The sequence below is a fragment of the Tachypleus tridentatus genome, chromosome 7 (assembly GCF_004210375.1).
Source record: "Tachypleus tridentatus isolate NWPU-2018 chromosome 7, ASM421037v1, whole genome shotgun sequence".
In the NCBI taxonomy this organism is placed as follows: Eukaryota; Metazoa; Arthropoda; class Merostomata; order Xiphosura; family Limulidae; genus Tachypleus; species Tachypleus tridentatus.
This window is the reverse complement of record NC_134831.1, coordinates 156,738,113-156,755,544: the sequence shown is the minus strand read 5'-3', so window position 1 is coordinate 156,755,544 and position 17,432 is coordinate 156,738,113. Positions and strand designations below refer to the sequence as shown.

Below are 17,432 nucleotides of genomic sequence, written 5' to 3'. Positions count from 1 at the left end.
GTGACCAAATATTTTTCATTTTTCTACTAAAGAATTTTTTTCTCTCTTTACAATATCTAGTTCAACTTATACTTGCTTGAAATTATAAAATAAACATTAAATTAGAATAATGTATATTTATCTGGATTACCCCATACTGAAATGTTATTACAAATCAGCTTTTATCATTAAAAGCAATTATAGCACACACTAGTTGGAAAAGATAGAATAAAAAAATCAATTAAAGACAACAATACAAAACCGAAAAAGAACTTAAGTGATTTCCAAAGTTAGACATTTATCCATCAGTAATAAAATGAGAATTCAAGTTTGCCCTGATGAAGAAAAGTTCATCTACTTACAGTTTTTTTTGTATACAGGATTTCATATTTCATTATGCTTTTATACTTATATTAAGCTTCAGAGACCTATTATAGAATGAGTATAGAAGGTGATTACAATTCACACCTTCAGTGTTGATGACTATCATATGCTATTAACTTCTGCAAGAATTTGATATTGAAATGATAAAGACATAAAATTCAGTACACTTATTAACTCTTTGAATATAATGATATATATAAATAATCCAAGTAAAAGATATTATGCATTTGAAAACAACAGCTAATGTATATTTTCCCCCAATAAAAGAGCTAAACATTAGGTCTTAATATCTAATATAACTAGTTTGCTATTTTACTCTATAAACATTTGGTTGTCTAGCTGTATGTGACTAGAAACGTAAAATCTGGTAATAAAGTAACCAAATAACCCAGCTGTGATCAAACTTACTTCAAACATCACAATTCTACATTTATATAAAATTCATACTTTGGTTCAATATGATAATACTTCAACACACCTGAGAACATTCTGAGATCAATGCTGGATCTAAGATTTTCTTTCAGGGGTGGTCCCATAATCACATATAAATTATTTGGTGATCCCTTGAAGCTTAATGTCAGGTTCCTTGCAACACTCTTATTTAGCTGACTACACTAATTCATAGTTTTCTTTTATAATAAATGAATGCTCTGTACACTAACAGTCACTCTTTACAAAAACCCTTTCTTCTTAACGGAAATATCTTATGGTAAATCATTAGATGAGACTGACAGATTTATGCCCTGACTCTGATTTAAGTTGCTAAAGAAGCACCACACCACATTACTCAATAACAGAATATTTAAAGTAATCAGTGAACTTTTATGAAACTTTTACTAAGCCAGATAAATTATCAAAATACATTTAAAGCACAGCATTATAAAAGAATCCTAGAAACACATCTTTACAGCTAATTAACATTTTCATAATATTACCTTATTATATAATACACCTTACACAATCCAATGAGATTGATCAATTCTTACAACTTCTTGCTCATCAAGAAATTTAAAGAAATCACATTATTAAGGTAGGAGATTCTTGCAGTTCAAAGCAGGGAAGATACTAGTTGCAGTTGATGCGACATAACCTGTGAATTTCATCAAAATTTGAAAAACAAGTTTTAAACATTTTAGATTATTTTACACTTTAATATAGTGCAAAAAAATCAAAATTTAAACTTCAATTTTTAAACTTATGTTTTGCATGCTGCTATTTCACACTGTGCCAAAGATAACCTTACTATTACACCTAAGAACAACTTTTTCAAAGATAAACTTTGAGGTTAATTTAGTAATATAATTTTATTTAACTGAACCAGCCTCAAAATACTATTTTAATTTAGTTGTTTAAATATTGGTGTAGGAGTTCTATCAATTTCCTACAACCAATCATCATCTGAAGGATGAAAATGAAACAGTGACCACATTAGATCAGAAAATAGAAGATTGAATTAAATGATGCAATATTACTGCATGTTTTTCAGTATTTTAACTCTTACTTAAATTCTGATCAAGAATATGAATCAGCATTATTAAATATCAATCTCTATGAATAACAAAACAAAAAGAAGTATGCATACCTGCAAGTTTGTCCAAGATTTGTGTTTCACACAATGTTTTATATAAATTAGTTTTTCAGTCTGAAAGCATGTGAACAAAGCTGGTTGGAAAAAGACCTCTTCTACTGGGTTGTCCCTGAATCATACCTTCCATCCAGTCATCATCTTTTGTTCTTTCTCGAAGCACTATGATGATTTCACCTTTTTTTGAATGATAGCTCATCTTCTTCATCACCCTCACAGTCATAAAGTGTTTGACAACGACGTGGCTTTATCAGATCAGGTCGCTTCAAGGTAAATATTTAAAACAGAAAGTTCATATACTGATTATTGCTGTGTGCAAAGGTTTTTGTTATCTAATTGCATTTACCCAGCATGTATATTTTTTCTGTTTCTTCAAAAAATATATAGATTGTTTGAAAGTAAAATATTACAGTTAATTTTCCAAATAAAAGTAAATTTCAGACAAAGCTGCAGTCAATCTCTTCCTGTTGCCACTATTATATCGTTGTTTTTGTTTTCAACATGAAAATACATATAAAATTTCATGAAACTTGGAATAAAAACTTTCTAAAAGACTAGTTTCTACATGAAAAAATCACATATTTTGATTTAGTATTTCTATACATATTTGAAGTTTCTTGAAAAAACAGTTTAACACTACAAAGAACATTTTCTTTTCTCTTAGAATTTAAAGTTCTTAAAAAACAAAATGCACAAATTTATTAAAGAATTAAAGCAAAATATAAAAACCTAAAACTAGTCAAAAGATCAAGCTTGTATTTCTTAAAAGTCCAAAAAACAAAAAAGTTAAATTTCCAATGTTTTCCACTATTAATACTGTAAATTCAATTATTTCAGTGTAAATACATGTATACATATATCTGTATTTAATGACACATTAAACTATGCTTCCTTAAATTTCAGTCACTTCATCTTTTACTGCTATACATGACAACCTACTTTTCTGGGAAGTGGAACAGGTGGCTGGTCAATTAACTGTGACTGGCCACTGCTGGAAACACATGTAGGCAGACTTTCTGTAGAACTGCCACTGTTCAGACCTATCTTGCAGTGTTGATTGGCCAAAGCTGTACAGTTTCATTAAGAGAAGTAAAAATCTATTACAAACAAATATCCAATTCCTTTGTAATTGGCAAGAGTTGTACAATTCCAAAAATATATAAAACCAAAAAACTGTAATTTGTATCCTACTCTGTTGGTTAGTTATTTTTGTATTCATCCTCTACTGACTAAGTGGCTAATCACTAAAATCTATGAATTCAAAAATAATTATTTGATTAACTTTGTACAATTCCATAAATACAAAAACAATGTCTTCTACAAGCTGTTAAGTACTGTATTCCATCTATTAGCTAAGGTTCTTTGGTTCTACGAATGGAAAAACAACCACTCATTAACATTCATGAGCAAATTGTTTTCCAATAACCAAGATTTGTGCACTACTCAATCTGAACATTAAACAGTAACTTGTCAATTGCATTTTATGACTATTTTAACACACACATTCAAGATTTAATTACAACACTTAACAATAAAACACAGTTTACAGTTCAAATGTTTATATGAATTTCTAAGTTTCAAAAAAAATGTTTAAAACATTCTAATTTTACACTTTCCTATCATGTGACCATCTGCACTCTGAATTTTCATTTTAGATTTTTCTTTCTTTCCTTCTATATTTCAGAATTTACACCAATTAGATACACAAACTATATATATACTGACAGATCAGGAAATAAAATACAAACTTCTCATCTTCTTTATTTTCTGAGACATCAATACCTTTATTACAACTACAACATAAGCTCTTTTCAAATCATCATGCTTTTGAATTCATTTACTTGCTCATGCTTATATGTCAATGTTTTAACTAAAATGAAGGACATTTTCTGATCTACAAAAGACTATTTTTAGTCTGTTTTGTTTTCACAGTAAAAACTACCAGTTTGTGAATAAATATTGATGTATATATACTAAACTCAATGATACAGAGAGTAATGCTTTTTTTTTTCTTAAACCTATATGTAGCTTAGTTAGAAGGCCAGATAAGTTATAGTAATTAGGGAAAGGGGGTATTTTCTTTTAGTGCCTGATATACTTTTTTTTGTAAAACATATATGAAAGTTACATTAATATTCATTGAACAATAACCAGTCAGAAAAAATGCTTTAAAAAGCAGGTGTTTTGAGTGTAAACTGGTCTAAGGATAAAGTTGTTTTTAAATATATATATTTACAAAAGTGACTAATATTCAAATATTTAAAAACTTGTTAGATTATATAGAAAAACTTAAGTCACAAAATTAAAAGGTTTTTCATGACCACCACTCAAAAAATGAATGACGTCATGTTAGTTACCCTGAAACTTCGTTTACTTCAAACTGAGCATTCCCACTTTGTAATATATTGCTTTAAATTATTTAAAGAGCAATTTAATAAAAAATTAAATGAGAGCAACTGTCAAAAGCTAAGAAGCCTACAAACAGATCTTAAGGTAGGTAAGTGTAATTCTAGAAAGAAAAACATATTTTCATTTTTTTTTTTTCATATTTTAGAACTTTCACTACAGTTAATACCAGAGTGGAGAAAATAAGATATATGGTATAGTTTTACTGACAAAAACTTGATGTTCACTTAGGAAATTGTAAAAGTTATGCAAATGAAACATGAAAATTGTAAAATGAAGGTATTTTTGTTCTCAATACAAAAATTATCTTTTATTCAAACTGTTTCACTATAGGCATTGTAATATTCACAGAACTCTTGAGTAAAATATTAAGAAACATCTAATTAAAAAAAAATCTACAACAGGCTTTTAATATTTACTAAAAGTTTGCCAAATTTCATGAAGATAAACTGAGTACATTCAGTGTTATAGCATGCACAGTTTCATGGTTAAATGAAAGTTACTATATCAATAAAAATTACCAAGTCCATATTAAAAGGCTTAACATAAACATTTCTTTTTTAAAAATACTAAATTATGTTCAAATCCTACACATTAGTGTTCCAGAACTTTACATCATGATGAAGTAACAAGATATGAGCAGTTCTATTGAGTTACCCTAGTTATGGAAATATCTCATACATTTACCATGTAATCTGACTACAATGATGAAGTTGATTTTTAACTGAAATATCTCATTACAAAAAACTACAGAAAGGAACAACTTAATGCAAATTAAAATGAGTTACACAGATTTCAGATATGGGTTGAGGAAATAGTTCAGCATTTTGGAATTTCAAAAAGTATATATATATAAAATAGAGGTTAAAAATATTTGAAAATTTGAAAGAAAACAGGAAATGCCAAATTTCAAACATTCATGGGCAAGTAAAATACATCTTATGACTTACTCAACATTCTCAATCAGTAAATGCAATGAAACAAACTTCAATGGACAGCCAGTTTGTTGTAGAAACACAAGTGTAAAGGAAAATATTTTGAAAGGTTCCATCTTTCATCTTCTGGTCAGTATGTTTAGTGTTGTCTGTCTATTGTATACTGATGGATTATGAAGTCCATGTTATGACTGGTTGGTTTATCCAAGTTTATGAGTGGTGGAAGGGTTTCCTATAAATTCAACCAATGGTAGCCACAGGTTACTTACCTCTAATCCAGAATCTGTTTAGTGAAAGTTTTATTGTGCTAATGTAAAATGATTCTTTAATTTTCATTACTTTCCAAAATTTGTCTGTGTCAATAATCCTAGTTTTTTTTGTCCCCCAGTTTATTTTATGTATTCTGAAATGCCTGAATTTTGTATTTTTAAAAGGCTTGTACTGTCTGTATGTTATTTTATTCTTCTTGTTTTTTTCTCCAATGTCTGTTTCATTGCAGGAACATAGAATTTCATAAATGATGTTTTTGTGTTTCTCATTGGTAGGTTTATATTTGTTTTTCACCAAAATGGATCTTAATGCCTTATAATATTTTCACTGGACATCTACATCAAATTTCTTGGTAATGCATTTGAGTAAATGTAATATTAAGTACAAAGACCAACCCTTCAAAGTGAATTTCTGTACATGGTGAGGGGACTTCCCAGAGAAAGTTCTGTACTTTTAGTTTATCTCCACTGGGATCTAAACATCTACCAATATGTTTGCTGTATGTGGCAGTGCTTAAAGAAGAGAAGATCCTAGTGGTTGAGGGGTTCAACCCTAACACACCACTTTGCACTTTGGCCTTGAATTCCTGTAGATGGGTAACCTTGGAGTGGCCTCCCCCAGGGTCAATCAGTTTGTCAACTTGGGCTAAGGTCAGCAGAGTACTGGTTTTGTACATTCTCAACAGATGTTGTGGACATTGTAACTGATGCTGGTGTTTGGGTATAGTGCTCATGAAACCCTAGTATTCTTGCAATGTCCTTGTTCAGCATTGCAGTGCTTCATTGTTGGTGGGGACAGTTGTCACTGAAATCTATTCTATTCACCATGTATATCCCAATCAAAGAAAAATAAATAAGTAAAAATGAAAAAAAAACAACAGATTATCGGAAAACAACCACGTATGAATGATACTTACACCGTCCCATTCCATGCCTTGATTTCTCACTATGCATTCATTGTCTGAGAAATCCTTCAGGCAGATTTCTACCTTTTTCATTCAAAAGAAATTAGAGAGGTTTGCTGGCTCCCCTAAATCAGTAAGCAAGTTGCAGTTCAGACACATTTTGGTGGAAACATCTTTATCATAACACACTAAACTCTTCGTGAATTCAAAGAACATTGAGGATATACCCATCAATGTTACTTCCCATGACACTCTGAATTCCTCAAAAAGTTATTGTTAAAAGGGATCTAAAGAACACTCCCTAATCAAAGATCCTTGCTGGTTTCTCCAGCCAAGGTATTACTGCAATGCATCGTATCTGCACTCGTAAGGAAAGAATAATGCTGCCTAATAATGTTCTGATTTTGACTTTTATATTGCCACATCCACCTGCCACCATCAAGGCAGGTTATCTGAACTGTAAGGTAAAACCATATATTCCCAAACCTCTCCAATGTTTCCAGTGCCAGCAGTTCAGTCATTCAAAGACATCTTATAATGAATTTTTAATGTGTGCTTGTTGTGGTGGCAAAGACAATAAAGTCTATGAGTGCAAAATGGAATCACTCCGTGCCACTGCTACAATGGTAGAGCAGAGAGATCTATCCATGCCTCCGAAATAGTTGTTCTCCAACCATGTGAAGAGCCTTTTGTCCTCCATAGTTAAAAGAGTTGATGAGTTAACATCTATTCCTTCCTCTATTCCCACCAATCCTTCCAGTGGATCATTGCATCCAGTTCTTTTGGCTCTGGCCTATGCTCAGGTCCATCTACTTCTCTAACTCCAAGATGCAGAAAGATTATTCATTCATGCCCTCAGTCGCTGGAGTCTTCGTCACCAACAGAGACCTGCCCACTAGATACACAGGGCAGAACCCATGGATGTCAAAGACCTCTTCCTAATAAAGAAAAATGATGTAGTCATAAACCGAGGGTTCTCCACCAAAATAAAAATGGCTACACTGATACAATGAAACTGTTGAGATTTCCATTCTAATATAGATGACACTAAGGATTTGATTGACTCTCATCATCCTGTGTGTCTTTCCTTATAGAAAATGTTTTAGAAACCTGCTGATACAGTCACACCTTTCAGCAGTTTTCTGTGTACAGAAATGACAGGTTGTGTGATGGATGAGTGCATGGAGGGATGGCACTGTTGGTTGATCAGCATGTGCCCATGCTGTCTTTGCCATTCAACATACCCTTGGAGGCCATAGCCATCTGTGTTTCCTTGGGTCGTACCATCACTGTTTGTTCCCTCTGCCTGTATCCTGGAGAAACCTATGATCAACCACACTTTGATACTCTCATCAACCAGTTGCCATCTCCCTTTATAATTTTGCAGGACTTTGATGGACATTATCTCCTCGGGATGGTGCTGATATTGATGGGAGAGTGTCATTCTGTACAGCATATACTTTTGGATCACAACCTTTATTTTTTCAGTATTGGTTCTAATACTTATTTTAATACACCTAGTCAGTCTTTTACTCCTATTGATCTACCTGCCCTCCTTCACTATTCTCACCTTTCTAAGAAGGTTGACAGTGGCCCATGGAGAAGTGATAATTTTTCTATAATTTTGAGGGAGGTTGGCCATGGTTGACATCACCCAACCCACATGCCTCAGTGGAAGCTTGACCAAGCCAATTGGCCCTCTTTCACTGCTCCCTCGGAACTTGATCCTGCCATTACCTTTACGCCATTAACAGAAGACTGTGTGGTAGCAGTAGGTAAGACATCAAAGCCAGAAGTAATTTTGAATTACATTAACAACCAGCATCTCCTCTACCACCAGTTCTAAAATCATGTGAAACAAGATTCAGAAGGTCAGTAGACATTATACTTCCCTCTTTCTTTCAATCCTGCTCTCAGATGGCCAGTAAGTTGTTGAGGCCCAGAGCATTGCCTATACTCTTGGCAGAACTTTTCTCATGTACTTAGCACCACTGGTTCATCCCCCACCTTCTTGGCCAGCAAGTCTCAGGCAAAGCAATTGCCTCTCTCCTTTCGGGCAGATCATCTCAAAGACAAAAACTGCCCCTTTACACTGGTGGAACACTGGTGGCAATACAGTCAGACCTGATGATATTTATTCATTATAACATGCTATGTCATCTCTCTCCTGCCTCTCTTACTATTCTTCTGTTTGTTTTTAACCAGATCTGGTAGTAGGATGCTTTTCCTAATGCTTGGTGCCAGGCTATTGACCTCCCTTTTTCTAAGCCTGGGAAGGATACCAAAATTCCTTCAAACTATTGTCCAATTGTTTTGACAAACTGTTTCTGTAAGATCATAGAGAGGGTGGTTAGTGTTCATTTTGTTTGGTTCCTTAAACCAAACAGCATCCTCTTGTCCACTCAATGTGAGTTCCTATGACAGCACTCTATCGTGGATATCCCACTCAATTTGAAATGCTGATCAGAGAAGCATTTCTTAAGGAACAACATCTTGTGTAACTATTCTTTTACCTCAAGAAGGTTTACAATACTATGTAGAGGTAAGGCATTTTGCGAGACCTCCACTCATACAGGTTGTGTGGCCATTTACCCATTTTTATCAAAAAATTTTTAATGGACTGACAATTCCAAATCTGTGTAGATTCAACACTTTCCTATTCTCTCCCACAGGAAATTGAGGTCCCTCAAAACGGTATCTTGAGTGTCACATATTTAGTGTGAAGATTAATGCCATCACTGGATAACTCTCTCCTACCAATGCAACGGGCTCTATGTCAACAACTTCCACAATTTGTGTTAGTCATCAAGCATGAGGTTTATCGAGCAGCAGCTTCAAACTGCCCTCAATCACTTATTGAAGTGGACCACAGCAAACTGTTTTCCTTTTTCTCTCTCTAAAACCATTTGCATGTACTTTTGTCATCAACAGGATATTCACCCTGATCTCAAGCTCCATCTCAGTGATCTTGTTCTTCCCATGGACCCGGAAGCAAAGTTCTTTGGGTTTGTTTCTGACCATAAGCTGACCTTTATTCCACATATGAAGCAGCTATGTGTCAAGTATACAAGGGCACTGAACATCCTATGTGTCCTCTCTTCCACCTTTTGGGGAATGGATTGATGTTATAAACTAAATATCTATAATGTACTAATTCAATAAAAACTAGACTATGGCTCTCTAGTCTATGATTCTTCCAAAACCTTGGTCTTAAAGATGGCCCATTCACCATCTGTGGCTTTAGCTCTGCTCAAAGGCTTTCTGCACTTCTTCAGTCCAAAGTTTGTACACTGAGTCTCACAAACATCTTCTACACCTCTGCTGTTTCTAACTTAATTTACTGAATGCTTCAAAGCTTCAAACCTTACCATAGCATCCCACATGGGGTTGTGTCTTTCTTCTTCAGTGGGCCACACTTTTTCAGAATAAATGATCTACTGTTCCTTTTGGTCTTCATTTCCAGGGACAGTCTCAATTCAACCAATTGGAAGTACTGTCTTCTATTTGTTGAACATTATCAAATAGCCTTCCATTCCCATTTATACAGATAGTTTGAATTCAGGTGACTCTGTTGGTTCTGGCATAGTGTGTTGTGGTTCAGTGGTTGCACACAGGATTTTCTCTACAGTTTCTGTGTTCACTGCTCATTTGCATGCCATTTATTTTGCTCTGGATCATGCAGAAGGTATGCAGTACACTAAATGTAATATTTATGTTGACTAGCTTAGCTCTCTACTGGTCCTAGAATTGCTTTGTATAAGTTCTCATCCTGTTCTCTTCAATATACAAAACCAACTGACCCATTTCTCTTTATCTTCCATTTCTATCAAGTTTCTCTGGATACCAGGCTACGTCAGTATTTGTGGGAAAAAGCTTGTTGACACAGCAACTAAGTCTGTCTGTTCTGGTGTTATCACTGTTCCATACACTGATTATGGTCTTATATTCAAGGCTCAGCTACACACCAGTTTTCAATCAACTTGGAGTGAGCAAGATGATAACAAGCTTTTCCACATCAAGTCTTCTGTTGCTTTTTTGCTGTCTTGTTTCCATGAGGATTGAAAGAAGGAAGTTGTCACAGTATTTTAACTCATCATTTTCTTTTATCTGAAACTGATGCACCAATGTGTGGCCTTTGCGAGTCAAAATAGCCCACACTTTATTGTCATGCTGTCATTACGACTGAACAACAGCACCATTTTAGACACTTTTACCATGGGTTTACCCATAACATTGGACAGTGCCATTGACTATGGTGACACTGCTCCCCTTACTTGTGTTTTTAAATTTTAAGGGCCATTGGCCTTTTTCATTGTATTTAAGGTTTTTATTCAAATTTTTGCCTCTGATTTGTTTTAACTTGATTTCTTTTAACACGTTATAATAATTTTACTGTTACTTTATTTTTTTACAGATTCATTGTTGTAGATAGCCTACTTGCTTTACATCATAAAATGCCAAACTACCAACCAACCAAAAACCAACATTATCAATCAGTAACATTAACATTAGTTATTACTGAATTTTTCTATATTTTTTTAACCACAATATCAAGATATATGTTTTCAATAGCATTAAATTGTTTGTATATCACACGTGTAAATGAAACATGATTTCCTGCTGTAGTCAGAAGCAAGCAAGTTATATTGATTAGTGGTTCAAAAGTAGTGTTAGGAAATTAGAATTTTCTGAATTACTTTTCAAACACATAAATCAAATACACTGTTGCCTAAAAATGGTTCTACATCCTAGTTTTGAATATCGCTGCATTACAAAGTTATAAAACAACTATGTATTGTATCATGTTTTATATAAATAGTAAATCCAGATCTGTTTCAGAGTGAACATTTTTCTTTAGAACACAAAACTACAAGGTTTGTAATAATACCCTGTTCAAAGGTTTTACGACAACCTTTAATGTTTAATCAGTATTAATTTTTGTGGTATGTTCCTATGTATATTAAGCAGAAAAGTTTTACATGCAAGAAAATATGGGAGGAAAATTAAAATTTAACTTGAATCAGCTGTGTGGAATTTCATTAAGGCTTGCTACTCTAGGAAAGTGAGAATTACTTGTGATATAATAACTTTACACACCAAACTACTATTGGATAAAAAAATAAATCCTTCCATCCTCTGGAAAGGTTTGAGAAAAAAACCTTTACCAACAGTAAACTAATGAATGTTATTGATATGCAAGTCATTTCCTAGATGATGTACAGTAGCTAACTTACCAGGTGGTACTGGAGGTGGGGGAGCTTTTGGTCTCCGTAGTGAGCTATACAGCTGCGATGATCGCCTTTCAAAAGTGCTACAAAGACAGAATAATACAGTCAAGACAATACAATACAAGTTTGCTATTGAACAAATGTAAACAGGTATTAGACACATTATACTCCAAAAATGTTTTACTGAAGAGCTCTGTATAAAGTCATTAAAAGTTGTCCACTGGCTTGCTGCCATTTAAAAATACAAAACCTGAAAGATGGCAAGTCATTTTTTAGTATACTTTAGTTTAGTAGACACTTGTTTGACTAAAAATTATTTTGAAACATTACATTCTTAAAATGTTTGAAAGACTTATCTAAACAGCATATAAGTACTTTGTTAATATCTAATCACACACACATACTAATAATTAAATATCAATTTCACTTTTTCCTTGCTCAAGCAAATTCTGTCATTTTACACAAGTGTAGCCTTTCAACTTTAGTGGATTAAATTTATGAACCCAAGATTTTTTTGTCCACTGTCTTTTGCCACATAAAACATTTTTGCCTAGTACCAAATTCTCTTCAGAAATGAAAAAAACTGTGAATGCTAATACAAGTCCTGACTGACTATACTTTATCTAATACAAGTCCTAATTAATAGAAATTATCTCAATAATTTTGGTTCAAGAAGGAACTTAAAGAAACATTTTTGATAAATCTTACCTTTTGGCTGTTTGGGTTTCTGTCGGTTTGGGAGGTATGACTTTGCTGCTTATCCCTAAAATATGATGTAGAATACACTAATAGAAACATATATACACACACATACAAACACGTGTGATAAATGAATACTTTCTATTATCAAATAAGACTGAATAACAAACATTTTATCACTTTGTTATAACACATCTTAACATAAAATACATATAGAAAGATAATAGATCAATAATCATATCTATATACTCATTTTTTTATATCAACTAACAGTTGGTTGGATGATTTAGTGTTTTATGGAACAAAGCAGATAGGCTATCTGTGCCAAACATCCAGTAAAAAGTTAAAATTAAAGTAAATTTAGTAAAATTCATAAAATGAAATTAAGATAAAACAAAACAAAGTTTAAAAAAAACAAATAGCATACAACCAATGTTTACATCTAGTCTATAACATTAAGAGAAAAACTACAGTAATTCAAGTTGTAAAGCACTTTCTGTAGCATAACTAATTATCATAACTCACCAGGAAAACTAACAGGTAAGTACAAAAACCACCGTCAGTCACCTGAAGTTGGCCTTTCTAGTCCTGGTTCCGAGTAATTTGACGTTATAGCCATTTTCACAAAGGAAAGTAATAAAAAAGTTTTAAGAAACGTGTAGCAAAATTATAATAACTCTCCAAGATGCCTAACGGGTACTTCATACAAATAGTTGAAACAGCAGCGTTAGTCACCTGAAGTTGGCCTTTCCAGTCCTGGTTTCAATTTATTTAATGTTATGGCCAGTTTCTAATTTCAAATCGAACTATATGAACTGTGATTTTTAAAAGGGAGCCACATGAAAAAGGTGTAATGTATAAATTAAAAAACTTAAATAGCATTAAAAAGATTAATGGCCTTTAAAAAACTAAAAACATTACCAAGGTGGACAATGTTACCATCACCAATAACACTGTCTAACATTATGGACAAATGTTGGGACAGAACATGTTTAAAATGGTGCCATTGTTGAGAGTTGTAATAACAACAAGAAAGTAAAAATGTGGCTTATTTTGATCTGAGTGTTACACAAACTACATACTGGTGCATCAGTTCCAACTAAAAGAAAACGATGAGTATGTGATTAATGCGTAATCTAGTTAGAACAACTTCCTCTTTCCAATCATTACAGAAGAAAGACGGCAAAAGTTCAAATAGGGCTTTATTTGGAAAAGCTTGTTTTCACACTGCTCACTCCAAGTTGACTGCCAGCTGGCACATAGCAAAACCTTGAATACAGGACCATAGTTCATGTATGGGACAGGCACAGCAGTAATAGTGCCACAGCAGGTAGACTTAGCTGCGGTGTCAGCGAGCTCCTTCCCGCAAATACCAATGTGGCCTGTTATCCAAAAAAACTAGATAGCAGTAGATTTTAAAGAGAAATGGGCCAGTCGGTTTTGAATGTTGGCAAGAACAGGGTGTAAACCAACGTGAAGTGATTCCAGGGCCAGTAGAGAACTAAGCAAGTCAGCATAAATAGTGCAGTTTGAGTACTGCTTAACTTCTATGTGATCCAGAGCAAAAGAAATGGCGCACAGTTCAGCAGTGAACAAAAAAGCTGTAGAGGGGATTCTACATGCAACCACCAAACCACAATAAACCATGGCAGAGCCCACACAGTCACCTGATTTTGGACCATCTGTATAAATGAAAGATGTTCAGCGAATAGCAAACAGTATTTCCAATCAGGAGTGTCTACTTTTCTCAGATGACTTGAAGATAGGTCACAATTGGAAACTGTAAGAAACCATGGTGGGATGGGCTGACCAGTGAATACAGCAATGTTATCTAACAACAGACCCAATTCATCCAACTGTTCCTGGATACGAAAGCCAAAAGAAGCAATGACAGACCATCCGTTCTGAAAAAAGTATAGCTCTGAACTGGGGAAATGTGGAAAGCCCCAGTGCAGAGCCCAAGTCCTTGATGATGAATAAGGTCTAAAATCTTTAAGGCTGATGGTCTGGCAAAGCCATAGACCAGTAATCCATAGTCAAGTTTTGAACAAATAAGAGCACAATATATCTTTAGCATGGAACATCAATCTGCTCCCTAGATGGTGGAAGAGAGGACACGGAGGATGTTCAGTGCTCTTGTACATTTTACCTGTAGTTGCTTGATGTGTGGTATAAAGGTCAGCTTACAGTCAAAGATAAGCCCCAAAAACTTTGTCTCAGGGACCACAGGAAGCAAAACTTCACAGATACAGAGTTCAGGATGAGGGTGGATACCCTGTTGGCAGCAAAAGTGCACACAAACAGTTTTAAGGAGAGAGATGTTAAAGCCGTTTGCTGTGGTCCACTTCAGTAAATGATTGAGGACAGTCTGTAGTTACTACTCAATATATCTCATGTTCGATGACTGACACGAGATGTGAAAGTCATCGACATAGAGTCCATTCACAACAGTGAGAGGAAGTTGTTCAGTGATGGCATTTATCTTTATACTGAAAAGTGTGACACTCAAAACACAGCCCTGAGGGGCCCTAAGTTCCTGTACAAAAGAGCGGGAAAGTGTCGAACCCACAAAAACATGAAATCCCTGTCTATTAAAAAAATTTTTAATAAACATGAGTAAATGGCCACGTAACCCATATATATGGAAGTCTCACAAAATGCCATACCTCCATGTTGTATCATAAGCCTTCTCAATGTCAAAGACTATTGATACAAGGTGTTATTATTTGAGAAAGGGTTCTCTGATTGATGTTTCAAGACGAATCAGATGATTCATGGTGGAGTGCTGTCGTCGAAACCCACACTGGGTGGGTGAGAGGAGGTTCTTTGATTTGAGGAACCAAACAGGACCAGCATTAACAATCCTTTCTAAGGTCTTACAAAGACAGCTCATCAAAGCAACTGGACAGTAGTTTGAAGGAATTTTGGGATCCTTCCCAGACTTAGAGAAAGGTAAGACAATAGCCTGGTGTCAGGCATCAGGAAAACATTCTCCTGCCAGATCTGGTTAAAAGCAATCAGAAAAATAGCGAGAGAAACAGGAGATAGATGGTGCAGCAAGTCATAGTGTATATCTTCAGGTCCAACCAATATACTTAAGAGACTGATGAATGGTCAGTTTGAGTTCCACCAGTGTAAAGGGATGATTATAGTCACAGAGACAATCAGCTCAAAAGGAAAGAGGTGATTGCTCTGCTTGAGTCTTGATGGCTAAGAAGGTGGAGGAAGAAGCAGAAGTGCTAGATACACAGAAAAAAAATTTCACCTAGAATATTGGCAATGCTCCGGGTATCGGCTACTTCCTGGCCATCAGAGAGCAAGATCGAGAGGGGACAGAATTATATTGCTCACTGACCTTTCGAATCTTGTCCCATATGACTTTGGAATTGGTGGTAAAAGATATGCCGGTTGCAAATTTAATCCAAGATTCCTTCTGGCTTTTACATCTTACCCACCGAGCATGTGCAGATCCTGCTGGAAAAAGATGTGGTTAGAGTGTGGGATATTTATGGAAAGTATCCCAGGCACAGTTTTGAGCCTTCCATGCCATGTGGCAGGCAGGATTCCATCATGGACAAGGATATAGTGGAAAACGTGTTAAGGTTTTAGGAATACATTGAGCAGTTGCTTGTAACATACAGTCAGTTACTGCTGTCAAACAGTCATCTATTAATGGCTTACAGACGATGGCAGGATCAAGTTCTGTGAGAGCAGTGAAAGAGGGCCAGTTTGCATAATCCAGCTTCCACCAAGGCACATGGGTCGTGTGGCATCGGCAACTGCCAGTCTCTCTCAAAATTATAGGAAAATTATCACTGCCTCGTAGATTATTGTCAATCGTCCATGAAAAATGAGAGAATAATGTAGGGGAGCAAATTGAGAGATCAGTAGCAGAAAAGGACAGACTAGGCACATGGAAATAAGTAAAAGAACCAGTACTGAAAAGAGAAAGGTTGTGATCAGACAGCATACACTCTTCAGGGCAACCCCTCCTATCAATATCAGCACTTCCCCAAAGGGAATGATATCAATTAAAGTTCCCCAGGAATTAAAAAGGGAGACAGCAACTGTTCAACGAAAGCATCAAGGCCTGATTGATCACATATTTCTCCAGGCAACAGGTGGAGAGAACAAACAGTGATAGTATGACCCAAGAAAACACAGATGGCTATGGCCTCCAAGGGTGTGTCGAGTGGCAAAGACAAGGTGGGCACATGCTGATCAATCAACAGTTCCACCCCTCCAAGCACTCATCCATCACACAGCCTGTCATTTCTGTGTAAATAAAACTGCCGAAAGGTGACTGTATTGGCAGGTTTCAGAAATGTTTACTGTAAGGAAAGACAAACAGAATGGCAGGCAGCAATCAGAATTTTGATGTCATCCAGATTAGAACGTAAACCTTGACAGTTCCATTGTATCAAGGTGGCCATTTTTATTCATGTGTAGACAAATTGGGTGGAGAACTCTTCTGTTCATGACCGCATCTTTTTTCCTTACTGTCCTTATTCGAAGAAGGTCTATTGACCTACATGAATCCTGCCCTGGGTTGACTGGGCAGGTCTTCGCTGTTGAAAGGGGATTCCAGTAACTGAGGACGTGGATGAACGATTGTTTTGCATCTTTGGATGGAAGAAGATGTATCCAAGGAAATGTCTGTACCTGGAACCAAAGGATGTGGATCTTGGGGTTTATTAGAATGCATGTAAAAGACATAGACATTGATGTTGGAGTTGATTCATCAATTTTTTTAACCATGGAGTTCAAAAGACTTTTCATTTGTTTGGAGGACGATTTTTTTGGAGGCACAGAGAGATCAGTCTACACTCCCACTGTAGACGTGGAATGAAGTGCAGCAGCGTACGTCCAAGATGAAGTGGTGGACAGCAATTTTCAAGCCTCAAGATAAGTAATGTTATGAATTGTTTTCAAATGCTGCACCTCTTTTTCCTCCAACCATTTAGGGCAAGTATGAAAGTAGGATGGGTGAGAGCCATTGCAATTGATGCAATGAGGATCCATTTCACACTTGTGGGCATCAT

General features: G+C 35.1%; 1 pseudogene across 1 annotated transcript in view; it reads right to left on the bottom strand.

Annotated features, from left to right (window-relative positions):
- Positions 1-1,947: 1,947 nt before the first annotated feature.
- LOC143256984 (arfGAP with SH3 domain, ANK repeat and PH domain-containing protein-like) overlaps positions 1,948-17,432 on the bottom strand; it is a 107,762-nt pseudogene continuing 92,277 nt past the window's right edge. Inside the window, exons 25-28 of the transcript XR_013031652.1 lie at positions 12,400-12,454; positions 11,698-11,774; positions 2,888-3,015; positions 1,948-2,211 (exon numbers count right to left, since the gene is read on the bottom strand). The product of XR_013031652.1 is annotated as an arfGAP with SH3 domain, ANK repeat and PH domain-containing protein-like (transcript). The remainder of the gene's footprint in view (positions 2,212-2,887; positions 3,016-11,697; positions 11,775-12,399; positions 12,455-17,432) is intronic.